This window comes from Seriola aureovittata, chromosome 4, assembly GCF_021018895.1.
Source record: "Seriola aureovittata isolate HTS-2021-v1 ecotype China chromosome 4, ASM2101889v1, whole genome shotgun sequence".
NCBI classification, from domain to species: Eukaryota; Metazoa; Chordata; class Actinopteri; order Carangiformes; family Carangidae; genus Seriola; species Seriola aureovittata.
The window spans coordinates 24,404,802-24,422,260 of NC_079367.1; the positions used below are offsets into that span (position 1 = coordinate 24,404,802).

Genomic DNA, 17,459 nt, shown 5'->3' on the forward strand with positions numbered 1-17,459 from the left:
ATTTTGATTGAATTGATTGATGGAAAGATGGTTCATTGATTTCTTAGAAAGAAATTCTCTTCAGTCAGTTGCAACAGGTTTACATTAATATGTTCGATTGCAGAGAGTCAAGTCACATTGGCACTACCAGTGTTAATACACAGCACCCAGTGCCCATCATGACTGAATGGTAGGACACAATTTCACCATGCAACACCAAGTCCTGAATTTGACTTATTATGACTTAATGACTAGTAATATTATGCAACACAAAGTCAAAAACAGATTACAGAAAGTCATTTTCACATGGGCACCTGCATGGGTTAATATGTGACACCCTGTACACATTAACAACAACAGAATGCGTGACACCAGACATACTACTATGACAGTATATTGTTTTATACGACCAATTATGGCTTAATGATAGGACACAGTGACTGTATGCAACACTTGAGTCCTAATTTTGACTGATTATTACCTAATAATTGGTTTAAAAAAAACAAACTATACTAAGTCATAATATTGACTGGGTCCTATCCGGAGGACATCAGTCACACTTGAGATTTACTAAACATCCACTAGTAAATATTTTGTCCCTCCAGTTTGTTCATCTATTTGTAAAAGGCCTTCCATAAATAGAAATATAAAATACAGTGCTGAAGGTCAATAACTTCAGGGTAAACTCTTTGCGCGTCGTAATTTGCTCTAGGATTATTACTATTATGGCTTTTTTTTTTTCTTTCTATACAGACAGAAAAGGCTGAAACAGCTAAGCATATATGTGCAGGGACTATAGCCCAGTACCGAAGGGGGCGACCACGCACAGTCGCACGCCCCTGCTCCAAACTCGTAACTGTAAATCGTGAGGGACCACGCAGCCTGTCACTCCCCAGCATATCGCCTGGCGTGTCACCTTATCTCCCGCTGTGTGTCCGGGGACTATTTCAAATACTTCTCCCGGAGGGAATTTTTTTTCGCGGCGTTCAATTAGGTCTGTGCGTGTTAATGGGCATCTTGGACGGCTGCCTCTCTCCTCCATGTGTGCGTCTCTGACAGCGTTGTGAGCAGCAGCAGCAGCAGCAGCAGCAGCACCTTGGAAGAGCAGAAGGAGGAGGAGGAGGATTTTTTTTTCCTCCGTACCGTGTCGTGCTCAGTGGAAATACACTCGGCTGCTCTGGGTACTATCAAAACGAAACGGAGGGAAGAAGAGGAAGGAGGCGAAGTAGAAGCATAAGGGCTTTTTTTGGGGGGCATCCCAGACTATATTGGTGAATTGTCAACGGGACCGGCCTGCTACATTGGATGTCTCTTCAGAATGGTAAGGTTAATTTTAGTGAGATGAGATTTTTTTTTTTTTTTTTTTTGCCAGTGTTGCAGAAAAATCAGGCAGCTGCACACAAGCATCATGCAGTAGCGGAGCATATACGGAGAACTAATGTAGGGAGCCGCGATCAGTTTCACTACAGACGGATGCTTTTCTTCTAATGTTTTTTTTTTCTTACTATTTGCATCGTTTGTTTATGCTCTTGTATAAATCTGCCCGTTCGCCTGCATGTTATTCCTCGGACGGGGAGAGATTAACGGTGCTTCGTGAACGGTGCAGCACGGGAGGCTACCTGCTCCTCGGTTTCTAGCAGCTTAACGGGTTCGTGGTCCGCCTTAACATCGCACCGTGTGAATTTGATAGCTTGGAAGGTATGAAAAAGTCCCATTGTTGCCGCTTTCCCAGCAGCCTCGGGAGCAGGGCTGGCTGCAGCTCGTCCTAAATGATGTGAGATAGGTACATAAATAACGGATGAAGACGGAGGCAGACTTGCTTTCTGAATTTAGAGGTAGGTTTAAGTGCCCTGCTGTATGAGTCCTAAATACGGGCAGTAACCTTGTGTACCATGACTGTCTCTGAATATGCTGCGAGTTACATGACTATACACGCTCTTGTTTGAATTGAAAGGCCTAGAAAGGGAAATGTAGATTTGTTATGGTCAGGATTAAAACACCCCACCCCTTTTTTCTTTTCTTTCTTTCTTTCTTTTTCTTTTTACAGGTGAGTCCGTATTCAACTTTGTAGTAGCCTCTCTATGTTGTACTGTGTATTTCAGTACCAGCCCAGTGGATTGTGGCTTTGTCTGCTAGTCTTGTTTTAAATAGACCAAGGCTTGGTAAGACTAAGGCAAAAATGTGTGGCTTATAGTTTTGCTACAACTTAATAATACAAAAAAAAAAGCGAACAAAAAATCCCAAACATACTGTAGTTTTAACAACACCAAAACAAATAATAACTCATTAACTATTATAGTTCTATTATTTAAGTCATATCAAATCAAATTCTAAATTTACCACAATTTGAATTTTTTTTATTTTATTTTATTTTTTTTACTGTTTTGTCCTGAAAAACTTTGTCCTTAAAAAGTGCATCATCGCATGAGTTCACAATAGAACCAGTTGAATTAAGTGAAGCAAATTAAGGGAGCTCTCCATTTGAATGTTCTGCAGTTCACAAACATTTGAGACTGGAGGAGTAAAAGTGTGAGTAGGACCCCTGGGAGTCATTGTTGGGGCCCTACACACAGCTTAGACTAGCTCGGCTCTCTGATTGGGCAAGTTGTAAGACTACCACACACACACACACACACGCACACACACACGCAAACACACTTCTGAGTGTAGAGATTTAGTAATACTTATGCTGGTAGCACATTTTTAGCTCGCGCCACATCACACTTGTTTAGATTATTAATCGAGTATGTATCCAGTAATAAACAAAAGAATACAGAGAGTTGTGTAAGGTGTTATACGTTAAAGTGAGATGTTCAGAACTCTAGCTGAAGAGAATATTACACTTTTGTGTCAAACCAAGTGAAATTCTCTCAAAAGACTCAAAAAGTCAAAATTTCTCATAATTAACTGACAGTTAATGGAAAGTTTTATTATCCCCTCAGCTCAAGGTTAGTATTTGACAATTAAAAAGTGAAATTGCTCTATTGTGATCCAAGTGAATGTTTTGCTTATTGATTATAAATTGAAGAAAAAAAGATACTGGGTTATTTCAGTCTGTATTAGTAGTCAAACTTTTCCCAGACCATTAAGAAACTACTGTGTGTGTGTGTGTGTGTGTGTGTGTTGGTGGTGGTGGTGGTGGTGGTGGTGGTGGGGTTGCATCTAACAGAGCTCACAAGTGCCACCATTGACCATCCGTGACCTCAGATATTAGAGGTTAAATCCAGGGGCCCTCTGTCCTCCATGGCAAGTGTTTGGCGGAGGCATCAAATGAGAAGTCTGAAGTTGTTAGGTCCCGTCGAGGTTAACCTTTGTAGAACAACGCTGCATTCTCCCAGTTGTCTTTGTCGTGCTGATGAGCTCGGAGAAGCAGCCTCAGCACTAGTTCTCTGCATGATAAGAGAGGCAACAAGCCTCCCTCTGTGGTCACAAATGAAAAATCTGTTGCTCGTCGTTTCGCCTTTGTTGTTGTTTCATTGTGAACTGAGCGCAGAGCTATTCTCCAAAGGACAGATTGCTGAAAAAAAAAAGATGACATGTAAGTTGTGGTTGGACCTTGTTATATTCCATAAACGATTGTTGTGTTTGAACTAACGTTGGCAGTGTACGGGGGCAGAACGATGAGAGAGAGGAAACAATGAAATGCCTCTGTCCCTCCGGAGTTTTCCAAGGGGATATTGTGTATTTCAAGTAATAATTGTTGTGAGAACTGTACGGTCATCTAGGGAGGGGAATGGCAGAATTTGAGGGAAGTATACTTTGGATGTTGAAGAGTACGTTCTCCGTGATCTTGTGTGGCTCAGTGGGAAGAGCATGGCAATAAAAAAAAAAAAAAGTCATGTTCATTGAAAATAATCAGCAAAATAGCTGCTTTGCACAGCAGAAAACCTTGAAATTGAATTGATCTTTTTCTCAGTTGAATATTGACATATAAATTATGCATCACCTTTTTCTGTTAATCTGTACAGCCTGTGATCTATACATACCTGCTTGTTCAACTTAACAGCACTGAGTGCAGCTAAAGGAGAGGTGAATTTTCTTGCCTGGAGCATTTGTGTTTGGTTGAAGCTGCAGTCTGTCATCTTGTGATTTATCACACATAGAACTAATGGGTAGCCGTCACAATTACACCACTTTATTGGACATGAAAGCTGGACACTGCATTCCTTCTCCCTCCCCCCTTCCTCTCTCTCTTTCTCTCTCTCCCTCTCTCTCTCTCTCCATCTCTCTGTGTCTCTCACCCCCACGCATAACCTTCTAATTTTTTCTATTGTTGACTGGACAGCTCCAGACTTTGTGTCCTAAGTTGAGGACACTGGAGAAATCAAAAGCATCTATTTACAACATTATTTTCAATGTCATTTCAGTTCAATGAAATTTTATATAAATCTGATATATAGTAGGACTGGGAGATATGGCTTAGAATCAATATCCGAATTATTTCAAACTTTTACCTCGATCACGATTAATGAAGGATTACTTTTGCACTCGTGTTCCAAGCGATTAGACAAATAGGTGATGTTGCCTTTGTTACCTTTTGCTCAGGGTCATCTTCAATTAATCAAAAATTGTGCGCAAACAATGGACACAGCATTCTTTGTAGGTATGAGCTGCTCGGATTGAGTCTCAGTGTCTCGTGTCATCTATATCGCCAGCTTCGCTTTTAGTTAACGCGGACTAAGGTTAGTTGGACGGGGTGGAGGCACAGGACTTAAAACGAGGTCATATCTTTTGAAGGGGACAGTTAATAAACGCACACATTGGGGAAAGTATAAACCAAATTGACCGACATGAGCAAGATTAAGCCATGAGAGGTTCTAAATGTTGGTTTTAATACTTTTTCCATTATTTGCGCAGCCCTAATATATAGCATTATCTCATAACATACATTATCTCAAGGCATTTCACAGAGTAAGGTCAAGACCTTTCACTATTACAAAGAGAAACTCAACAGTTCCCACCATGAGCAAGCACTTGGCGAGAGTGAAGATGAGAAACTCTTTTAATCTCTGACAGAACTGGACTCAGGGTGGGCGGCTGTCTGCCTGGATGCCTGGGTTGAGAGGAGAGAAATGGGGGGAGAGAGGGGGAAGAGGGTGATATAAAATCTCTATTTTGTGCTTTATGTGCTGCATCATTCTAATTGGACAAGCAGAGAATTGAAGTGAAAGTTATTTTTGTTGCCATTGTCAACCTGACCTAGGTTTAAAAAGAGAATTACATTGTTTGGTCGCGGCAATATGTGTGTTTTACTGCCTTCAGAAAGCTTCATGGGTTTGCTGTGAGATGGTGAATCTAAAAAAAAAAAAAAAAAAAAAAAAAAACGTTTAAAAGGCAAAGGACTTTTTAAATAACTAAAGCGTGAACATTAGAATGCAGAGCAGTCCCCAGCCCATTTTTGCCTTGGTGTTGTTAGCTCCAAAATAAACACAAAGGAGAAAGGAGATATGAAGAGAACAAAGAAACATTTGATCTCCCATCTTGGTATTCTGAGACCCCAAACAAAGCCAATTCTTTTTTCTTTTTTTTTTTCCATTTTTTTGTGCATCTTGATGAGGGATAAGCCACCTTATTAACAGCATTAAACATTAATTCCATTTGGGTGGGTATGTTATGTGTGTCTGCACATTCTGTGTTATCCTGGAGCATTGCTGTTTAAGCTGTTTCCTATGAAACTATCAGATCCATTTTTCAAAGAACTGGAATCTTACACCTGCTTGGTGCTCTGAAAGTCAGAATCACTCAAACAAAGTACTTGAGGAGTGAGGTTGGGGTTGAAATTATGCACTTGAGCCCCCAGACACAGGGTAGTATTTCTCCTCCTGGGCACACAGCAACAGACTCCCCTTTGTGTCCGACATTTCATAGTACGCATGTAGCAGTTTTTTCAGATGACTCTCATTTCTATGGAAGCTAATGACAATCTGCAGGTGTGGTACTCATTATCCTTACATAGTCTACTTTGATATATATTCTTGTCTGCCCAGTTCTACAGCAGGGCATTAGCCTTTTCAAGTTTTTCTTAAAATCGACCAGCCTCCCCGTATCATTTCAGATCACTTTAGAATATTTCAGAGCAGAAACTTCATCCTCTGAGTGGGCTGGGGTGTAGCTGAGGTGAGAGCACATCTACAGTGATGGCCACTGCTCGAAGTCCCACTTCAAGCATTAATCCTGCATCTCTTACATTAATAATGCAAACAGCTCGTGTATGTTACACAGAAGAGCCAGTTTTGTATATTTTTGTTGAAATGAAATTTCTCACCAGGCGAAGGGATGTTTTTTTCTCAAAACACTTGATTTCATTTATAAAGGGTGAAGGAAAAAATTCACAGGTTGTTAAAGAAATATAGCTTCTTCATTGGTTATGACAGTTTCTTTCTCGCCACTGGCTACTTGTGGGTCTGTTCCCTGCTTCTGTCGGTGGCACATTAAGATCACCAATTCTGATGCACATAATTATGACAACAGGGTGTGTAAATGATGGCTAAAGGGCATTCCCTCAGGTTTATGAATATGAATTTTTAGATGAACCCAAGACCTTAGCATTTTTTGCATTTTGATGGGGGACAAGTAATAGCCCTGATTTGTATCCTTTTAGGCAGATATGTAGATGTTTCAGCATGTGAGTTCTCACTGGCAAGCACAAATAACTAGCACAGTTCCAAAGAAGGCAAATTAGGTTTAAGCACATGAGGCTGAACTTCAGATACGAGTGGCAAGAGGGTCAGTTGTTAAAATGAAAATTGAACAGCGGTTAAAGAAGCTGTAGATGCTCTACAGCCTTATAATTACCCCAGAATTCCCCACTGTCTTAAAGAAAAAGCTTAATCTTTGATATTCACAAAGCCGGTACTTTAACAGGGCTGCAAAAATACAAACGGTGCACTGGCTGGTGTTAGGCAGGTAAGACCCTTTTACATTCTGGCAGCCAAAACAAGTTTGTGTAATTATCTTTGATTCTTTTTCAAACACAAAAGGAGGATAACATGTGTCGACAGCATGAGAACTGACAGAGTCTCATTCGCACTTTTAAACATAGTAGTAGACTAGTAATGGGATGGGATGGGCAGCCATCTCTGGAGGGTCATTACATCTGATGGTTGCCCTGCATGGTTGTAATAATACGAGGCCATTTTATGGGACCAGGTGCACTTAGTGGTACAAACACTGTTCTCTTAGCATATCCCCATATTCTCAGATGAATATTCTCCCAGCCAAGCGCATTCAAGTAGTTTCCTGAGCACTAGTCAGCCACAGCAATGATTGCAGTGTTATATCTTTGTCAGTTGCTGACTGTACCACAGCACAAAATGTGATGTTCACCTAAAATGAGTTGCCCTTCTACACAAATGCACAGATACTCTGCTCTGTTTTTTTGAATACCAAAGTTACTATTTGCAAATGGAAAGATAACTGTTAAAACATGAATAAGGTCCAATCAGCATTTTTGTCATATTCAAGCCAATTAATTATTTTTTAATCAGTGTATTTTGCATACCTCCTAACTGGAATTATTTTCCTCAGTTGATACTGAATCATGATCAGAGCTTGACTCTAGTGTCAGACACTGTGAAACACAGGTCATACGTCTAATGTCAGTAGATTAACTCCCAAAAACATTCTAGTGTTTCTTAAGTTTGCTGTACGCTATGTGAATTGGTCTTGTTTATGCAATGCTGTCTCTGTGCATCACAACAAAGGTGTCACAAGAGGTGCTCACCTACTACAGAGGTGAATCAATGTGGCTAAAGCTAACTAGATCATAATAAATAAAAAATAACACTTTTTGGTGTTTGCAAATTTTTCTCAAATGTGCAAATAAATTGGAGACCTGTGTCAGCAAATTAACAAAGAAATACAGGACAAAAAAGCAAAATGTGCTTAAAAAAAATTAAAGGTCAAAGTAAGTGTTATCAAACAATTTTCTCTAATAGAGCAGATCTGGCATCGCTGACCTAACAGATCTGTTCTTGATTGCCCAGCACACACTAAAAACTCTCCACTGATGGAGTGAAATTGAGGCTGACCATTTGAAACTGCTCCCAACTACTGGTCACAGACTCACTCTGTCCAACTGTCGGGTCAGTGTGTTTTACACCGCCAGAGTTAAATGCATTGCAGCAAAGTGCCCCACTCATGTTGTTGCGTGTATACTGTGGCCTGCTCCAGCTATGGACAGCAGATTAAAAAAAAAAAAGCTAGTAAATTGATGAGTGAACTTCAGCTCATTTTGAATTTGAAAAAAAGTGACAGGAATAAGAAGATGTTCAGACAGTGTTTGAAGGTCACATTATGAGGGTGCTTTAGCTGACAGGCATCACATTCCTTGCAGCTATCAGACTAACAAAGTGGTATTTTATATTTTCTGCATCTTCGAACCTCCCCATCAGAACAACCTCCCTAGTGGCATTTCATCATGACCAGGATAATCTTATGCAAGATAGTGAAACGGCAGTTAATTTGCAGGTAATTAAACCCTAGTGATTTACAGTTGGAAAAGCAACATATACTGTAAGGCTGCAGTCAATATGGCTGTGTAATATTTTGAATGATGATATGTCTACAGCACTATCAGGGCCTTATTTCAATCTAAAAAAGTGTAAGGATTTTTCAAGGGAGTGGTGGCAGCCCATAAAAATTGATATCTACAGTTCTGATAGGGAGATGTGAATGTGGCATTTCTTTGTTTCCAGCAGTACTGTGCGTACTGGTAGCTTGCAGGGACATGGGATTTAATCAGCTTTTTTTTTTTTTTCTTTTTTTTTGCATCTTTGAGCGAGTAGTGGCTGTTGTAGTTTTATTTAAAAATCAAAGATTGGTTGAAGTTGGGCTGCATGTAGTTCTAAAAAACATAATAATATATCTTTTATATAACTTATATAACTTTTAGTCTGGAAGTCGTTTATCGGTTGTGCCAGTGGTTACAATAGATGAATAAATAACATGCAATTTCCATACAATTGTAATACATAACCATAACCGTAAGCATGGATGGTTCTGAGCATTACAAATTAAACTGAAGGATACTAGATTGCACTTAAAAACGAGGCTTTCCCCCATGACTGGGGGAGGCCTACTGAAAATTTTACCCTGCAGTATTACAGACTGTTTGTATGATTTAAGATAGTGCGCCACTTCAGTGCTGACTTCTTGTCTGAACTCATGCTAATTTGTTGGTGTGAGTTTAAGCTGTGGTTGCAGTGACAGAGGGGGTTTTAAAGGATACAAATTAGGGCTACATTAAAGGGAAGGTGCAGGACATTTAGAAGCTTATCATACTTCTTACTGATTAAGCCCCCACTTAAGACATTAAAACATTTTCACATCAGAGTTATTTTTATTTTTTTATAAGGTGGGCACCAGCTTCCTGTCAGCACTTGTTATTACCTTGTCTTACAAATTGCACACAAGTAATTTTTATTTGCTTCTGAAATTGTAATGGACGTTAATGAGTTATGGAACTATTTCAAAGGATAGAAAATATATGCATTTAGTCCTGATAAAAAGGGATTAATTTTGGAGGGGGGTCTTTTTTTTCCCCTCTTACCCACTTAGACAATTACACAGATATTTTTTCCGTCATTTGGATGTGCAGCTTGAAGGTATATTAATTTAGCTCATGGATGTCAATGAGATAAAATAGCAGCTCCTCTCCAAAGTCAGGAAATACACCTTTTTTGAACACCAGGGGTTTACTGTCTGCTGCTACCTGAACCCTTAGACATTAAAGGAATTAACACAAGAAACGTATCTACGAGTTTACAAGATTAAACAGAAATCCAGTGAGAAATGTTTAAACTGTGTGATACTTTTAAAACCAGCCAGGCTAAAAAGTTGAATTGACAACCAAAGTGTTCTTGGTGGACATGCTAGAATAACCATGACATTATGGGATAGTATAGTCTGCCTATAGCCATCAGGATGGCTCTGGAAACATTTATTTAGCCAAAAGAGTGATGAAATAATTTTGCGGTCTGTAGTCTGTGTGTCTCAGTAATCCAAGCAATCAGATACCATCTCAGGAAGGAAACTATCCCCCTCTGATTATGTCCATGTGCATGTCACTTCACGTCAAGAGTCGGCTTTACAACCGTTTATGTTTGACGGGGGACGAGTGACATGAGAAGTTTCTTTCTGTACAGTAAAGGTCTTGGGCCAAACTTTTGACTGAAAACTGGATCAAACTAGCTGGCTGTACTCTGAGACATCAGAGTGCTGCCAACAGGGCCTGGTTTTTTTCATCCAGCCAGACACCAGGGTGACATTCATGACATGACATCATGATTGTGCCTGATTTTTTTTTATTCAATAACAGAAATTCTCAGTCCCAGATCCTTTTTAAATTTCCTTTTCAAGTCTTTTAAAAATGACATCAGCTTTCCCAGTCGTGCAAGTTATTAAATCAAATGGGAGTAAAAGTCTTTTTCTTTGTTCCTGCAGAGAACTGGCGTATGTTTGAAAACTGCTGCACACCTGCATAGGGAGGTTTTCAGGGGCAGGGGAGTGCTGAAAAGCAGTTGTCAATATATTTTGTAGTGTTAGGCAGCAAAGTGGAGTGATAGCTCTCAAGGGGGCTGGCCTTAAGCTGTTATTCTATAAATATTAATAAAGCCCACTAGCCTGCCTGGGTGGAAGCTAACAGTTTGCTCATGTCACAGACTGGGCATCAATGTGACAGGTTGTGAAAAGAGTGATGAGATGACAAAGAGGTGGGAAGATGACATTTAGTGACAGGCCTCATTTTTCAAATATGAAATGCCATCACTGAACGGAAGCTGAATCTGCTGACCTCTGCCTTACAAAATCGTGACACGACAAACACTACCCCTCGGTGGGTTTTATGTTTTGTTTTGGTTATTTATTTATTCTGAAGTCGCCACGCAACAGGAAGTGGCTAAAACGTAACCTGGTTGATCAATTTTGGACACATTTGGAGACCTCTCTAAAGAAATGTGAAATCACACACGCAACAAGGTTATGCTGGTTCATTCAAGAGTGTATGTATGTATTCCTGGCAGCAGGACAGAGAATATTTTCTAAATTTAATTCCTCACAAATTACATAGTTGACATAATCTGATTACTCATACAGTAGTTTGCCATATGAAGTTCATAGAACATTAAGATAAATGAACAGTATTTAATCACGTATAACCACTGTGAGCCATTGTGTATAAAATCACAATAATTAATGTCATTACATACTTTAATTGCCTTATTTATTTCAGACACGTTTTAATAATATGACAAGTAACCTGATGTCTGACCTGTTTTCACAAATATGTCTTCACTCTGATCATTGTAATTTATTTGAATCTCACAGTGACCAGTTTATCCACGTCTGCTTAGCTGGAGGACTAATGAAACCAACGCTGTTGACAGGCATAGAGGGTTTTGGCTGCTGCTGATGTTGCTCTGCTGGACTAAGCAGCAGCACAGCGTTTTGGCATGCTATTAGATGTAGATTGTTTTTTTGTTCTTTTGTTTTTTTTTGTATTTCTTCCAGTACAGTACATGCAGATATTGTTTCTGTGAGAGCTTAGCACAACAATTTCAAAACCATCCATGAAAACTATATCGATGGTTAGAAAAATAGACTTAATGGGTTTTCATGAAAACGTAGCCCCTCCTGCAAGTTTGAGGAACATTTTTCTGATGTTTGTTTGGGCTCTAGTTAGACCGCAATGCTAGCTTTACATCCAGCCTGCTGAAGTACCAGTGAGCAAGACACTGGATGCAGCTCTGGAGGTCTGTACTATACAGTATTGGTTGTTCCATGTTTCTCACATTCCTTTGCAATGCACAATGTAGTTAGATGTGACAGTGTGCTGTATCCCCTGCGGTTGTAGAGGACTTGATTCCGAATCAGGAAACTATCTTAGTAGCATGTATTATCAGTAATCACAAGAAGTAGTCCACCGTGAAGATTGTGGCTTAGTGGCATTTTCTTCAAATTGTGTGGCAGGATACCTTAAAGGGCATATGATGACTATTGATTTTTAGTGTACTCATGTATTTATTATGTTCTCAAAAGTTAATGGTTGTTATATCAAAATAATACAAACTCATTTACATTTACATCCACTCCTTTGGCAGACAGTGAGGGACAACCCTAAAGCTTCAATTCAGTATAAAAGACCCAGGTGTTAAGTACTCAGTGTGTGTCCTATAGCTGGGCTAAAAGTGTGTTTTTAAAAAAAAAAAAAAAAAAAATTGTGGAATTAGGCTTGACAGAAAGATGAAGTTCCTCTGTTTGTCTTTTATTGTTTGTTCCTTTTGTGTTGTGCGTCAACAGTAGCACTAATGTTGGCTTTGTTCTGGGATGTGCAGATATCACCTGTATTCATGCTTTTGTGCCAGATTTCGCTGATATAAACTGAAACAAATCAACTTAGGGTTTCTCAATTCATCACTGCCTGAAATCCATTTTTTATTAGTAATTAATAAGCAATTTGATTTACCAGTCGGTTGTTGTAGGGTCATCAGGCCTCAGCATAGATGCAATCTCAACGTTTACCATCTGATTTACAGTACACTGCACTTTGAGCTTATCTTTGGAGATGCTTTTAGATAGAGCCCGTCTCTATAAACACATAGTTTGTTTCCTCTGCCAAGTATTTTTCATCCCTAATGCCCAACTAACTCCAAACAATTTCATGCAAATTTAACAATGCCAAACCAAACTGCAGGGTATTGTAAAATAATCATCTATACATTCTTTCCACATTTCTTTTCACATTCCTATCTCACGTAAAGGTTACTGAATCAAATGAAATTGTCTTTAATGGTCTATGACTGCCTCGTTAGTTATTCCCCCAGTGTTACCAATATAAATTGCATCTGGACATGATTTAGTCTTATCAAAAGATCAAACAGTTACATTTACAGACATGACTTCAGCATGGCAACCATTATGCAAAAACCTTGTTCTCTGAGCTTATGGTATCCAAAGCATTTGTATTAATGGCATTTCACACCAGCGAGGAGATAATTCCTGTGTGGTAAGGTGGAAAATTGAGCAGCTTTGATGTTAAGCGGTTTATTTAAGATTCAAGATGAGGGTGTTAATTAGTTGACAAAAATCTTTTTGGTTCTAGGAGTTTTTTTCCTTAATCCCACTGGCCTGAGATTAGGTTTCTACATTTCAGTTCAAAGAAAACAGATAAGAACAACGATCTACACATGTAAGGCAGTTTACCTGTATACATTTTTATTAATATTAAAATCACAAAAAGGGCAAAAAGGCTGCCTTATTTTTCCTCCACTCATGTTCCGAAATTCATTTGCTAAGGATGTAGTAGAAAATTGCCTTTATGGCTCTCTGTCAATAGGTTGGCTTTGTTGGGAATAAGTCATTTCTTAAATGAGCCATTTTTCATACAGACATCTCTGTCAAAAATGTAGCATATTAAAATACTGTAATACAGTTTATATAAACAGTCGTCAAGATGGCCTAGTGAGCGGTAAAACTTGACCAGAGCAACTATTTGTGATTGTTTTGTGGATGGTGGCAAGCAAATGTGCTATACAGTACATACCAAACAGAAATAGAGGGGTAGAGTGCATCTAAATGTTCCATGCGCCCAAACTGTCTTTTATATTGAAAAGAAAGGCTTGTGTGTCCCTTATAGCAACATTTAATACAATGTTTGATCCTCACATATATTGCACAGAGCAAGTCAATATGGAGATGTTGATGTTTTCTTTTCATAGCATTCAAGCATCAAAACATTTCCACATTGAACATGAAGCACTATTGTACCCAGTCTCCCCTCTAAAATGATTGTGGATCCTCTAATTAATGGTCGATATGCATTGCACTGTACTCCTGTACTGTGTCAGGATATGAGCAGCCATGATTTCAGTGCGGAAACAGCACTGCTATTGTTTCCAAAAAAACACAAAACATTTAAAAAAAAAAAAAAAAAGGGCAGGAAAGTGCTTACTTTGGTGATGTGATGGAGAGCCAAACTACGAAATGTCCCTGTGCTTCTTGCTGGAACTGCTGCAGTTGTAGCTGCATTGTGTTTATCATTCATACTTTGTAATGTTTAGATTCATCCACCAATGAGAAAGTGCCAACATACCCAATTATAGATGTTTCTAATAAACAAGAACTCAACAGTCAGTCAATCTTGGGAAGTCAACATTTCCTGTAAAAGCTTCAAAATAAAAGCTTTGGAGTGGTGCTCTGGGGGAGGGCTTTTATTTTGAAGCATTCACACATACAGAACATTTCATGACATCTCAAATAGCAGTGATGCTAGTATCTGTTTGAAGAATTTTAGAACTGGAAATGTATGAGTAAAACAAACATTTAGTCCCACATTATACTCTCAATTGCAAAAAAAAAAAAAAAATAGAAACAAGATACTACTGAAATCTAAATATATCGAGTCATTTGAGAGCAGTGCCAACCAATTCCCCATGACGTCTTTATATTTCAGTTGAAGGTGGGAACCCGTCATGGCTTGGCCCCCTCTCCCAAGCAGGACTGTTCTGTTGTGCGTCAGTGTGGTCATCCCCTGCTGCGAGGATGCAGTGCAAATAGAGGTCGGTCCGGTGTTGGAAGTGTGCGATATCCCGCTAGTAGAAAAACAACATTACAGTTGTATATCATCTGTCACTTTTCTTCAGCTGCCAAGTTGTGATGTGGGTTGTACATGTATTGAGCAATAGCGGGAGGCAACAGGCAGTGAAAAGTTAGTGACTCGCCTCTTACGCGGAACATACTGGAACCTGAAATTTATAATTGCTAATGAGGCAACTGAAAGATTGTTTTGCTATCATATTTAATTGCAACTTTACTGGAAAAAATGTGTGTGATGTCAACTCTTGTAGCTGCAGGAATAAGAAAAACAACACCAACCAAAAAAAAAAAAAGCTTTTCTTTTTTTTTTTTTTTTTTTTTTTAAACATGTTAATTAGTTTTTCTTGTCAAATACTAACAAACAGCTATTAGCAGCTAACACTGTTGCTGCTGCTGTGCTAAATTACCCAGATACAATTGTTCCTTAGTTATCTAAAAACAAAGTCAATCTCATTTACTGAATAGCAGTCAAATCCCTGGATAAAAATACACCAGGTCTCTTCAGTTCTGTTCAAACGGCACAGATGCATATTTTGAAATACAACCAGCTGTTCACAACAACAGTCTCGGTGCAAGGCTCGCACATAACAGTGCTTTTGTGTGTGTGTGTTGGTCTGGGGGGGTGTGTCTGTCTGTGTGTGTGTGTGTGTGTGTATGTGTGTGTTTGTGCAACTGAGTAAAAATAAGCGATGAAGAGCGAGACCGGGAGACAGAGAAAGGGCAGCTTATAAACTGCTTGTGTCTAATTTGTACCTCAGCGCCTTAACTAAGACATGACAGAGCTGAAGCAGGAGGCAATTCAAACAGGCCTACGGGTCTTAACCAGCATTTTTCTGTGTGTGTGTGTGTGTGTGTGTGTTTGAAACTAAATGAAAACACTGTTACTGACAATCAATGTTTTTTCCCTCATTTTTTTTTTTTTTCTGTGAATATGTCTAAATGCGTAAGTTGGGGAAAGCTCTGAGGTCTGGCATATTACTTATTTCAACTTGAGCTCTTTTATAGAGGACACGTAATTCTTCTGGTACTGTGACATTTTCATCAGCCTTAATGTAAGTATTAGTAGAAAAATAGTATAGTATGAAATGTAGTAACAATTCAGTTAGAAAAACATAAACAACATGATTTTGGGAGATGCAAACATTTCCCTCTGTTGTCAGTGCTGAAATTATTTTACAGTGTGTTGTGTGTCACTGAGCTCCCGGGTGTTACAGTGCATGAGGTGATAGATAGTTTTATGTGCCAGTGGAATAAAAGCCTGGACCAACTGCTTCCATGCTACTTAGTTTTTTCTTTGATATTAGGGCAAAAGTTGGTTGGTTGACCCAAAAGCTTGGCATAGATCTGAATTTATTCATACTTTATTTTTACTGTAGCATGACACCTTAAAACTAGTGCAAGTAACCAGCATCAGAGAGTGCACTGCTTCAAAAGAAGTAGAAGTTTTCTAGATTTCTCCTTCGTGAATAACAGCAGCTGTGGTAAGCTGAATTCTGGTGACGGTAGATGTTTTGACTACACTTCGGCTTGTAGTCCTAATAATCCTGCCCACACCCTACAGTACTTCACATTACAGCTTCGTGTGGTTGGAAAAGAAACAGACCACACCCACTAGCAATGATGGGTGTGGTCAGAGGCGCAGCAGAAGTACACGTTTCAATCCATAGAGGACAATAATAGGGGGATGTTTCTTCTTGATGCAAGTTTGCAGCTGATAATTTCCAGAGTGGATTGAAGTGGATTAGAGTATTGTTTTAAGATGGTCTTTAAAAATGTATGTAAATCCTTTAATGTTTCTTAATCAGTGGAAGTGTTTGGCATCAGTGGACATCAGCTGTTTGAGAATCTCACATGTAATCTGGCATCATTTTTCTGCTTCTGTGCCAGCGCCAGCCGTCCATCCGCCCCTCCATCCATCCGCCCATCCCATTTTCATGAGCGTGATATCTCAGGAACACCTTGAGAGAATTTCTTCAAATTTGGCACAAACAGTTATTTGGACTCAAGGATGAATTGATTACAATTTAGTGGACAAAGGCCAAATGTCAAGGTTGCTGTGACCTCATAAAATGTGTTTTTGGCCATAACTCAAGAACTCATGAGCTAAATTTGACAAACCTTTATACAGATATATCTCTGATGCAGTGATGACGATTTAGAACCTAAAGGTCAAAGGTCAGTTTCACTGTGACATCATAATGAAAAAGTGAAAACTCTTTACTGGCCATTATCCAACAGTTTAACTCAGGAACAGAAGGGGAGATTGTGGCCATATTTCACATGTGGTGGGATACCGATTTGGTGACACTACTCTTGGGTGCCCACCTTAAAACTGTGATGATTGTGCAGATTGTCTGTGCTGCCAGGTTGAAAAATCTTCACTCCACACTTTTTTGATAAGTGATGTTCCAAATTGTTAAAAAAAAAAAAAAAAATGTACACAGTATTTTGAATGTTTTGATTAATTGAATGACCTTTGGGCAGAAAACACTAATAAGCTAAGCATTGCTGCTGAAGGAAGTTACTGAGCACAGAAACCGTTTGATGGTCCTCTGCATAGGCGTGTGACCTTTTACACAATAATGCATTCTTGGATCAGAGAGCATATTCTTAATTTCACAGCGAGCGTGCATTTTCAGATATCCTACGCGCAGGTTCAAGTATTTTGTTGCCGTTTGATATGTAGTACATGTGCACTGCTGAATAAGTAATGGGTTTGCGACTGCACGCATGCATTAACAGTGTAGATCAACAGAATTGCTCAATGCACTTCAAACCCACTGACTTCCCAAGTGCCCTTATAGACTTTTTTTTTTTCCAGCTCAGAGCATCTGCTTCAAAGCTGCAAAAGTATTTTTATGTAAAAATACATGCAACCTATCAGCCTA

General features: G+C 39.1%; 1 protein-coding gene across 13 annotated transcripts in view; it reads left to right on the forward strand.

Annotated features, from left to right (window-relative positions):
- Positions 1–865: 865 nt before the first annotated feature.
- The window catches only part of tenm4 (teneurin transmembrane protein 4), a 152,999-nt gene continuing 136,405 nt past the window's right edge, over positions 866–17,459 (forward strand). For 10 of the 13 annotated variants that reach the window (XM_056374005.1, XM_056374006.1, XM_056374008.1 and 7 more), the window contains exon 1: positions 866–1,300. The gene's annotated coding sequence lies outside the window, so the exon portion shown is untranslated. The remainder of the gene's footprint in view (positions 1,301–17,459) is intronic. The other 3 variants (XM_056374015.1, XM_056374017.1, XM_056374019.1) reach the window with 1 other exon arrangement.